Source organism: Pinus tabuliformis, chromosome 9 (genome assembly GCF_031772625.1).
Source record: "Pinus tabuliformis cultivar Carrire ecotype Pingquan chromosome 9, CPIR1, whole genome shotgun sequence".
Lineage (NCBI taxonomy): Eukaryota > Viridiplantae > Streptophyta > Pinopsida > Pinales > Pinaceae > Pinus > Pinus tabuliformis.
In genome coordinates this window covers 673241269-673253802 of record NC_142307.1, presented here as the reverse complement: position 1 = coordinate 673253802, position 12534 = coordinate 673241269, and positions in this window count along the sequence as shown.

Genomic DNA, 12534 nt, shown 5'->3' with positions numbered 1-12534 from the left:
TGACTCGATTATCTTTTCCCTTCAAATGCTTGATCTCGAAATCAAAACCACTTAAAAAGTCGATCCATCTGGCTTGCCTGGCATTCAAGGTAGGTTGCTTAAAATATTTGGTTAAATTGTGGTGATCCGTCATTAGGAGAAATTTCTTACCCATTAGATAATGCCGCCACATTTTTAGTGCATGAATGACAGCAGTTAACTCTAAGTCATAAGCGGAATACTTATGCTCATACTCCTTGAGTTTCCTGGATTCACAAGAAATCACCCTGCCTTCTTGCATTAAAATGCCACCCACCCCTTCCTTGCTGGCATCTGTGCAGACTACGTAATATTTATTCGGGTCTGCAATGCTCAAGATAGGTGCGGTGGTCAATAAATGCTTAAGCTGATCGAAGATTTTCTGGCATTCTATTATCCACTTGAAGGATTTTCCTTTCTTTTGCAAGGAGGTAATGGGGTATGCTACCCGGGAAAATCCCTCGACGAATCTCCTGTAATACCCAGCTAGACCCATGAAGGATCTTATATCTGCCACATCCTTGGGCATGGGCCATTCCATTATAGTCTTTATCTTTTTTGGGTCCACTGCAATTCCATCCTTGGTAATGATGTGGCCTAAATAATGGATATGCTCCTTAAAGAAATCACACTTGTTGTATTTAGCATATAGCTGATGTTCTCTAAGAGTCTGCAGAACTATTCTGAGATGCTCTTTATGCTCTTCTATGCTGCGGGAATAAATCAGTATATCATCAATAAAAATTAACACAAATTTATCCAAGTACTGATGGAATATACTATTCATGAGACACATGAAAGTGGCAGGGGCATTGGTCAGCCCGAAGGGTAACACCATGAACTCGTAGTGTCCATAGCGAGTTCTAAAAGTTGTCTTTGCTATGTCTTCTTCCTTAATTCTGATCTGATGGTACCCTGAACGTAGATCGATCTTCGAAAATACTATCGCACCCTTTACCTGATCAAACAACTCATCTATCCGTGGTAGAGGGTATTTATTTTTAATAGTTAGCTTATTTAGCTCATGGTAATCCATACACATGCGTAGAGTTCCATATTTCTTTTTAACAAAGAGTACCAGGGCTCCCCAAGGTGACACGCTAGGTCGGATGTAATTTTTATCTAGCAGTTCTTGTAACTGTAATTTTAATTTTGTAAGCTCTGGTATACTCATGCGGTAAGGAGCTTGGGACACTGGAGCTGCTCCTAGTATCAGTTCAATGGTGAAATATATATCTCTTTTAGGAGGGAGTCCTGGAATCTCTTCTGGAAATACATCCGTAAAATTCTGTATTACCGGTATATTTTCTAGAGAACTAGACTTCTCCTTTGAGTTGGCGTAACCCACCTAAATTGCATATATTTGGCATCCTTTCCTAACACACTTTGCTAACTGTGAGGCAGTTATGGGTCTTAGCTTTATTGGTCTTAGAATGCCTTGTATTTCCTGCCTCTTTCCCTCCCCATCTATATAGTGGATAGCTTTTGTTTTATAGTTTATAAGGGAACAATGTTTCTCTAGCCAGTCCATGCCTATTAGGACATCATAAGATCCTAGGGGCAATATATTCAGGTCTGCTATCAGGGACTGACCTGCTATTACTAATGGGAAGTTGTTGACCTTGGCCAACACTCGCCTTTTTTCCCCTGTGGCTAGTTGTACTAACCTAGGATTTTTAAATTTGACAGCTTGTAAACAACACTGATCAACTATCTTAGGACTAACATAACTTAATGTAGCTCCTGGATCAATTAAAACAGAGATAGTTTGGTCAAAAATTTTACCTTGTAATTTCACCATGGTCAGTTGGTCTTCTGCTTGATGGTCTTCAAGGGCAGCATCGATTTTTGGAATGCTCCTGGCCACTTTCCTTACAATGGATGCCTCTTGGATTTGTGAGATCTATTCATTGCTTCTGCGATTGGGACAATTTTTGACATAGTGCAGTCCTCAACATCCCCAACATTGTACTAGAGGTCTTAGTGCTAATTTAACCTCAGCTCTTCCTGAATTTTCATTGGTTTTAGATTCATTAGGGAGTTTAAATCTGGTTGGATTCCTATTCAGGCTTCTATTTACTTGTCCCTTGTGGGGTCCTTTATTGATGACATATTTGTTCCCCTTGATTCTAGCAGGAAACTTAATTCCCTTTTTTTCAATCCATATTTTCCCCGTATCTCCCTTTTGTCTACTTTGTTGGTAACAAATCTGAGCTTTTCGTATAACCTCATCCATGGTTTTCGGGTTATCGAATTCAAGATGCTCCTTCATGAACAATGGCAGACTACTAATAAATCATTGCACCTTTTCCTTTTCTTCTCGTATATAGGGAACATACCAAAGTAAAGATGTAAATTCTGTAATGAACTCATCCATTGTCAACTGTCCCAATCTTAGATCATGAAAATATTTTTCTTTTTCATTATAGAACCATTTAGTCAAATATCTTTCCTTAAAATATATTTGGAAATTTTCCCATGTTATGTTTTGTTCATTTACTCCCCGCATAGTCTTTACCTCTTCCCACCAGAGAGTGGCTTTCCCTTGCAGTTGAAAAATAGCCAAGTGAGCTTTTAAGTTATGATCATACTCATATAACTCAAAGTACTTATTCATATTAATAAGCCAGGCTTCAGTTGCCTCTTCCTGCTCACCAACGAAGAGGGGCGGTTTTATTTTATGAAATTATCCTTGTAGTTCTATTCTTTGTTTTTTCAGTGTTTTTTGTTTTGAAGCATTATCAGATTTTTTTTCCTGATTTTCTTCTCCTCCTTCTGTTTTTAGATATTCCGTCTGATACTCTTGTTCTTCCTTCATATGCCCATCTTCTGGGTTGGAAATTGGCTGACGCTAGTTTTGTGTGTCTGACATACTCATAATTTTCTCTTGTTCCTACATAAGCCTTTCATTGTATGCCCTTAACTGGGCCATCTCACTTTTCAACTCTTGCATGGTTTCCAGAATGGTAGCAATGGTGTTGCATGGTTCCTCACCCAGTTGCACCTATACTTCAAGGTTAGTTTCTCGGAACGATGCAGGTCCTAGTCCTGTCATGGGTATGTACGGTGTGTTTCCCGTTCTCCTCATACTAGCTGCTCCTACTTCTTTTGTTGTATAAGTCACAACACTTTACAATTATTAGTCTCCAGAGGCCTCAGTTTTGTAACCTGAGTTTTCTTTGATACCACTTGTCATGTATCCACTTAAAAAAAAATTTACTTTTTCTACACTGGTCTATAGTAAATCCTATAGATAAATGGATTCAATGCAATTTTGTATTTTCATTGCACTTTATATATAAACGTATTCACAATTATTCCAAAAATTATATATAAATCTAAATGCACTTTATATAACTTACGAGACATCATTCCAACATTATGATCTTTGATAGTTTAAGGTTCAAGTCACCATATCTTTCACATTATTCAGCGGTGGATTATCTTTGTACTTCGTATATGGATATTTATGTGTTTGATAGAGTTCATATTAATTCTAACTATTATTAATTTGGTACTCCTAAGCCTCTATGGGAGAAGCCCTCGGTATCTCCACTATCCACTTGCTAGTTGGCCATCCCTCCTTGGCATCCTCGCTTGATCAACGGTTCGGTGGTCCTAAATGCATCTGACAGTGGAAACTCCTTTTTGCAACTTGGGTTAAGCTAGGAGGTGAGTTTACAATTTCATTTGCTGAATTTCTGGTGTGCTAATGATTGGTGATGTCCTGAAGCAGTTAGGCTTATCCTGTGAACCTTTACAGGCTTTCCAAGCGATTCCTTGCAACTGGAAGGTGATTCCCCTGGTTTGTCTTCAATGGAGAACCTAGTCCGCCGCACATTCCTGACAGGTACCATAGGTTATTTGACTGTAATGTATTACTGCTAGGTTTGCAACCTTATTCACAATTTTCTAATGATTATGTTTTATGGTTTTGGTTGCAGGTGTCTTCGGAGGTTCTTTGGTGCTCCAGCTATGAAGTGTGACACCGCCTCCGATGCACTGTCACGGTGCTATGTCCTGTTTTGCGTAGTGGTTCCAGGTATGTGAATGAATTATCCTCTTCTCTACTGTGATTCCTGAACTTTGGAGAATAATGGAAACTATTCGAGGGTTTTTCTTTTCTGGTGATTAGTTTAGGCTCTGGTTGAGCTACCTCTGCCGAGGTTCTAGCCTCACGGGTTCAGAGTTATATGCAATCTCACTCTGTTATTTTGTTTAGTTTGGATGGAAAGCCAACCCCCATGGCATTTTAACATTTATGCTTGTATATATATAACAGTCGAGGGTTTATCTTTCTGTTTCTCATAGCGGTTATTGTTTCTTTGCAAACCTTCTTGGGTTTCCGACTTGGTTGCTAAAATCCTCTCGGTTCTGGTTATTTTATCCCATAAATGTATTGCTAAGACGCTTACTATGGAATCATAAATATTTTGCTTGCTAGCTATATTCGTGTTGTTATGGCGTTGAATGTATTTTTGGTTGGCCCGTGGAGGCATGGTATTTACTTGGCACTAGCAGAACTTGTTAAGAGTAGTAAAGCTTGACTCTTTTATTCCGAGGATTAAAATGCTACATTTTGGGGAGATTTTTGTCTTTGTTTTGTATACCCTTACTGGGATTTCTGGCAATTTATTAGTCATAATTATTAACTTTAATGCAAGCACAATCGTTTTGGGAAGGTCTCTGTTCCTAACCTTACTAAATTCGACAATCACTGCCTGTGTAGGAACGAATGCTTTTTATGCATAATTAATGCATTAATTGAGATGGGTATGGTTACCGTTCTAAGGGTCTCAAACCCTTAAAAAATGGTTATGAAGATATGTTATTTTTAATTCATATCGTTTCGTTGAGACATTCATCTAAGTTCTGGTGGTTAAAAATATTTCCTTCATGCTTTCCTAGGGTTAGATTTTGGTACCAACCACAAATGATCGTTCTATAGATTTATTGATTTCTTGTTTCCAGAATGAATGGTTTAAGCTACAAGATTTTCCTTTCTACGATATTGCTTTGCTTTTCCACGAATGTTAACTATATTTCAGTTATTTCTTCACATGTAGAATCTGAATCGAAATATTTCTTTTAATTTGGTAAAGATCTTCCAATTCCTTTACTTACAGTCTTATAATGCTTTCTGTAGTTATCTATGTTGTAGCTTACTATTTTTCTTTTCCTGCTTTACTAAGAATACATATTGATTTATCATTACAGTCTACAGGGAACTGTTGTTAGACTTTCATCTATAATAGTTTAAATCTTCTTGGAAAGATTTCAAGTCTATTTATTACTTGTGAGATACATAGTTATCTGAATCACTAGATTAATAATTTCTACTTCTATTACCAATCTTTACTAATTCTTGACCATAAATAAAATGGGTATTTAGACTACTTACTTGTAACCAATCCTTAAGACTATCATTTTGTTGCAGTCACAAATATGTTTTCTTGATTTAGCCTCCCAACCATGAGACTTGCCTTTAGGTCCAAGTCTCCTCCCGAGCTTTTGCTCTCAGCACAGATGGTTTCCTACAACTTAATTTTTCACAACACCTACAACTATCTGGTCTTTACCAGACTTAGCTCTTCCTCCATCTGACCTTTCATCACGGTCCACTTCCTCTATCTTCCTCCCTCTGTTCTCTTAGGTACTCCTTACCCTCTTGATCACTTCTTGGGGATTCATAACATGGAAGTGGTTAGGTTTAGGTAACTACCTTTCACTAACTTCTTGAAATGAAAAGAATTACAATATTTTTTATCATTCAACATTTGTTTCCATTCATAATTAACCAAATTCTAATACATAATTCAAATAGTTGAATTGAGGTGTCTAGTCAATTTAATGTCTTAAATTGCTCTACATAAATTATCAATCCGGGTATCGTAAACTAATGAAGTGTGGTGCACCATATGTGCTTAGTTAACCTTTCTCTTACTTCGTTGTTTTATAGTTTATGTTGTTTTTGGGGTTTTGTTCTTGTTGGTTTTCTAAAGTGTTTAATGCAAATGGAAATCCTATTCTAAGGTCTTAAGAATACTTTTAAAGGACAAGTATGGATAAAGATTTCAAGACAAGGCCTATGTCCCTAATGGTAACTTCCAAAACTTAGCACTTCAAAAGAACTTAAAACATGTTATTGATGGAATTAGTATTTAAACAAAAGTGTAAATATACAGCTAATTCAATCAAAATAAAATGCAATAACCAAACAATGAGCTAGTGACTATGAGACCTAGTATCCTTGCTGCTTCAGCAGAAGGACAAGATGATTCTATCATGTCATTAGTCATTAAAAGGTTATGTGCATCACTAATCTACAATCAAAATAGAATGCAATTTATGTACAGCTAATATATAGAAGCATAACAAAATTAAATGCAGAATTAAATGACAACTATACAAGGCTTTAGTGTGCAGGGGCCCTCTGCCACTTGCATGAATTAAAATTGCATGAATGAAAAATCTAATCTATCAAACTTGAAAGCAATTAAATAACATAATGAAATCAAAGCAATATTTACAAAATGAAATCTACTCTACCTTACATTCTACAAAGCAATATTTACAAAATGAAATCTACTCTACCTTACATTCTAATATGCTCCATGACATCTACTTCACATCTCCTTCCATGTTGAGAACATCAAAGCTTTATTCAAATTCTTCAAAAGTACAAAGTACAACAAAGTTCTCCAAAGCTTTCAAAAGCCATCAAGGAAGAACTACAAACTTAAGAACTAGGGACTAAAGACTAACAAATGAAGGAGAGAGATCTCCTATTTATACAAAAAGATGAGAGCCATCTCATTAATGATAGTCCATGAATCTCTCCCTCTACCTCTAGAGTCCTAATCAAAATAGGAACTGATAAGACACATGTCTTTTTAGAGTTACAATACAATTAGGAGATGTGACACATATCCTCATGATCCCATGATTCTTTCCAACCAAATTCGAATTTGGCCTTAGAGTGCCACATAAGGGTCTTCTAGAAGTCTCCTTTCAACCTACACATGTCAATAACCTCAACCCATTTGTTAGGTATAAGCATATGCACATTATTTTCTAATGTTTAACCACAAATTCACTTAAAAGGCTTAGAAATAATAAAGATTGGAAAAACATAAAGGTGGCCCAATGATAATGAAAGTGGGATGAATGTGGTGACATAGTAGTGAAATGGAGGTGATATAATGGACATAATAGTGAAAGTGTAATGGAAATGAATGACATTTTCAAGACTCAACATGAGGCTTCTGTGATCCATAATAGTTGAAAGAATAACTTCGGCGTAAATCACATGTAGACAAACATTTGTTGACGCGTTTCGAACCAACTAATGTGGTTCATCGTCAGGACAAGTTGAAGAAACAGATCCAGCTTAGCATGATAAATAGTCTGAGCAGAGTCTCCAACGGCTAAATAGACTAACAGCTAATTTTGACCTTAGGACCCAGGTCTAATTATTTTAATATTATTATTATTTTTATTATTATTTATCTTAATATTATTTATGGAAATAAGTTAAATTAGGTAAAAATACATAACTAAATTAATATTAATGGTTGGTTTAAAAAGAAATTTAGTTATTTATTTAAATTAATTATTAATATATATATATATATATATATATATATATATATATATATATATATATATATATATATATTAAAGTTATAATATTAGGTTAATAAGATAACGGTTAGGATTAATAAGTAAAATAATTTCAATGGTTAGTTAAAAATAAATAAATAAAAATAAATAAAAATAAAAATAAAAATAAAAATAAATAAATAAAAAAATAAAAAATAAATAAAAAAATAAAAAAATAAATAATAAATAATAATAATAATAATAATAATAATTTATTTATTTATTTAAATTATATATATATATATATATATATAATAAAATCATAATATTAGGTTGTTAAGTGACGAGTAACTTAATGGTTAGTTTATTTTTAATTATTATTATTTATGGAAATTAGTTAAAAATATATAAAATAATTTTAATGGTTGGTTAAAGAAGTAATTTATTTTTATTTAAATTATATATATATATTAAAATCATATTAATAGGTTGAGAATTTTCATTTATTAATTTAATAATAATTTATAATGGTTAGTTTAAAAAGTGATTTAATAGTTATTTATTATAATCAAATATATATATATATATATAATTTATAATAAAAATTATAAAGTTAGGATAAAATACTATATAAATAAATAGAATAATTCAAAGGTTAGCTTAAAAAGGTAATTTATTTATTTAATTAAATTATTTATTAAATATTGTTAATGTTGCATATATACATATATATTCTAAAAAAAAAAAGGAGGGGGCAGAAAAACCGACTAAGAAGAGAGTGCTAGAATCCAACACCTACTGATTTTCCAACCATCATCTCTATTGAGATTGCTCGGCTTCTTTTCAATCTCAATAGCTTCCCTCAATTTACGATGGTGGAACTGAGCAACTTTGGCAACAACCTTGGCCTCCTCAATACACACCTGATGCTTGGTCTTTTCCACATGCTCAGCTAATGTTGAAGACTTGGATCTCCCATGTCTCAGGTCGGCCGCATGTTCGCAGATCCTTTGACGGATGGAGCGCCCTGTTTCCCCAATATAGGGTGTCACGCCCCCAAACCTATGGTGGTCTTTCAACCGTGTCGGCGAGGTGCGGCACCACCGAACACTTTCTTTTTAACAATACTCGTGCACATGGACTACGCCTAATTCACTTGTCCTTACTTAGTTTGTGTTTCGCAACCAAGTAAAATGCATTTATCCTTTATACTTAATGAAGCCCATACTCATTCATTATCCATATGCAATTAACCAAGAACATCAACAATTGCAACCAAGTATAAAGGGAGGGGCAACTCCCGAACAGTCTACCCAACAATAATATATTATAGCAATTCTTCAATAATACATCATCAAGTATACTTGGCAAAACTCCAAGTCTATACTTAGAATAATTTACAATCAAGGCATAGACAGCCTTTACAATACATGTGCCAACCTCATACGCTAGGAGGGTGCTCACCCGAGACACCAAGAACTCCACCTCTAAGTTCTGCACACAACCACCTCAAAACCGTACTTCATCACCTACACCTGACTCCCGGTAAAACTGCGCACTTCTCCCTTGGAGCGCATGAGCTATGCGCATCTCCAACTATTTCTGCGCCTTCTTTTACCCAGATGCTTGAGCGATTATGCTCCAAATGAGCTCTGCGTCCACCAATATATACGCATGCCTGCTCAAATGTAAGGGTGTGTCCAGCCTTAAGGCCGACCCCCTAAAACCTGTCATAACGCCCATACAACTCTAAAGTGTATGTCGGCCTTTGCCATGTGCAAAGCCTCTCAACGCCAAGGTATAAACCTCTTCGCTCCATCGCATTATTTCACTAAGTGTCGTGCGCACTTGTATTGTCGCACTTTATCATCGCATAAGGTTCGGAGGTTCGTCGCAAAGGAGCGCCCGCCCGTCGCACGTCCGCCCGCTCGTCGCACCAAGGAGCGCCCGCCCGTCGCATTGTCCGCCCGCTCGTCGCACCCGTGTGCGCCCGCCGTGCCGCGCGCCCGTCGCTCGCCTGCCCGAGTTGCGAAGACCTTACATCCTCCTCCACCTGAAATCGTTGTCGTCCCCGACAAAATACCATCTCGGTAGCTCTCCACCAAGATCATCATCAACCATGATGTTAGCTCCTCCACATAAGGCAAACATCCCTGCAACATATGTAGAATCCCATCTCCATCATGCTCCATCTTAGCAACCAACTGTCACCAAGATACTCCATACTAATGTATGTCATATATCAGATGTTCATGATCATTGACCACCTTGTCACAATCTCCTCATGCTGCTCTCCACCACGGAAGGTTGATCCCTCCAACTCAAGCTACATGTCCACCGCAACAATGTGTCAACTCCATCATATCATCATCACCATGTGCAAAACTGCCCATGCTATGTCAACAAGTGCTAACACACCTCAACCATGTGTCAACATCTCATCTCAACAATATATCAGTAGTCATCTTGATCCATATGTCATCATGTGAACCTCTGTCATGATACTCCAGCATAATGCCAACACATCTCTGTACACTTCGCGACCCCATGTCTGAACTAGTTGGGTAGCTAATCCAACCATCACGCCCAATCCATGAGAGTGAACATCCTCATGTCCTCATCAACTGTTCCTCAAACATCCGCCACATCCTCGACTCATCAAGAATCCAAGCTCAGGTCCATGGAAACTCCATCCATCTGCAACATGTCATGATGCTTGATGCCAAGCCATCCCTGCACCATCAATCATACCTGCTCAACATGTTTAAGGACTCACTGCCATGAGCAGCTAACAATGAGCCCCATCTTCTCTTTTCATCTAAGAAGATGTAGAGGGAGTAGAGCCTGAAGGCTCTCCCTCACTAATCAACTCAATCCATCTATCAGGATCCTCAACCTCCATCCTTTGTAGATATGCCTCCCGGTCTTCCTTCTGGACATTCGGCCTCACATACACCTCATCAACATCATCATCATCATCTTCCACCAACTCTAGCCTTCTTGTTAAATCCAAGATGCTATCTGAAAGTGATCTAATGACCAATGACTGCTCCACAAGCTTTGCCTCAATAGTGGACAACCGCTTGTTCACCTTCTCCTTATCCTCCATTTGCATCACTCCCAATTTACAATCAGATTTTGTCACACCAATGGTTGGAACACCAATGGGTACATCTTCCCTTCCATCATAAATGTAGAGTTTCCTCAAATGTGGTACAACCATAGCCTCAAATTGTTTCATGAATTCCATCCCCAATACAGCTTCATAGTCATCAATCCGCACTATAGTGAAGTCCACCTTCTCAGCTATACCAAGAATCCCCATAGGAGGAGAATTCACTGTCTTCATTTGTGCCTTTATCGGTACAAACTTCAGTCCAATTCTTCTCGCAGTATCTTCACTCATGAAGTTGTGAGAAGCCCCACTATCCACCATAGTGAGTATATCAGCACCTCCAACTTTCATCTGAACATACTCCAATCTGTTCCTTTCAGGATCTCTCCTAGAGACCACCTCCGTAGTAGCAGAAGCACCAAGTATCTGCATCATCCCCACAGAAGCACCTTCATGCTTTCCATCAGATTGTGCAATAGCAGCCACCTTTGGTTTAGAAGGACAATTCTTCACCGTATGTGGACCAGCACAAATCCAACACTTCAAAGGTTTCTTCGTCTTCGAACTATCATCTGATTTCGAAGCATCTTCCTTCTTCTTTTCTTTCGGTTTCTCAAACTTCTTCTTCCTATCATTAGAAGTTTCATCATAATGTTCCACCAACCTGTCAACAGCAGCAAAAGCTTCTTCAAGTGTCCTAATCTTCTGCCTCTTCACTTCATTGCGTGCCCAAGGCTTCAATCCAATAATGAAGTTGAACACCTTGTCCCTCTCCGCCATGTCAGGAAGTTCTAGAGCTGCACTTGCAAACTCCTGCTGATATGCTTGTAGGCTTCCGGTTTGTTTTATGTACTTAATCTTTGTCCTTGCTTCCCATGTTTCATCCTGAGGACTGAAATGAGTCTGCAAAGCCTTCTTCATGTCATCCCATGAAGTAATGTCATCAGCACTACCATTGGCAATCTGATCTAACCTCCTTCACCACCACATCTTAGCATCCTTTGTTAAGAACTGAGCAGCTACCTTGACCTTTATCTCATCATTAGATAGACCCAATCGTTCCAAGTATTGCTCCATGTCCCATAGAAAGTTGCCAAGAGTCTTTGCATTCCTTGTGCCATCATAAGATTCTGGTTCTTTGACCTTCATATGAGGTACTCCTCCACCTGAGTTATGCCTCACTGCCTTCTTCAACACCGCTATCTCATCATTGGCTGTGTCAAGAGTTTTCCTCAAGTTCACGATCTCTGCAAGACCTTGATCCCTTGATTCCTCAACCTCTTTGACCCTTACTTCAAGTTGTGTACACATAAGATCAGTGTACTCATACTGTGCTCGGAGTTCATCATGTTGTACTCGGAGTTCTTCAAGCTCTTCCTTGGTCTTCAAGTTGGTCTCTTGCTCTTTAGCAAGCAAGTCCATCTTCTTATCCCAAGAAGTCTCCAAAGCCTCCATCTTTTCAATCACCTTTTCAATGAACCCAAGAGTAGTATCCTTCATCATATGACTAGACCCAGCCTGAGATTCAGTTGCCATCTCTAACAACTTCTTGCTCTTTTGCAATCTAGTTTCAACCATTCAACAGCTTCACCAAGTCACCTGCAATCAGAACCAACCCTTGTTCCACTTCGTGTGAAACGGTTTCCTTCACCTGCAGTACCTTGTCACGAGCAACCCTGCTCAACATCAACTGTCAAATTTCCAAGTGTACCCACACTTGCTTCACCCAGCTTCCTGCAAAACTTCTCCAAGTCTTCAGACTAGCTCTGATACCACCTGTCAAGGTGTGTATCAGCTTT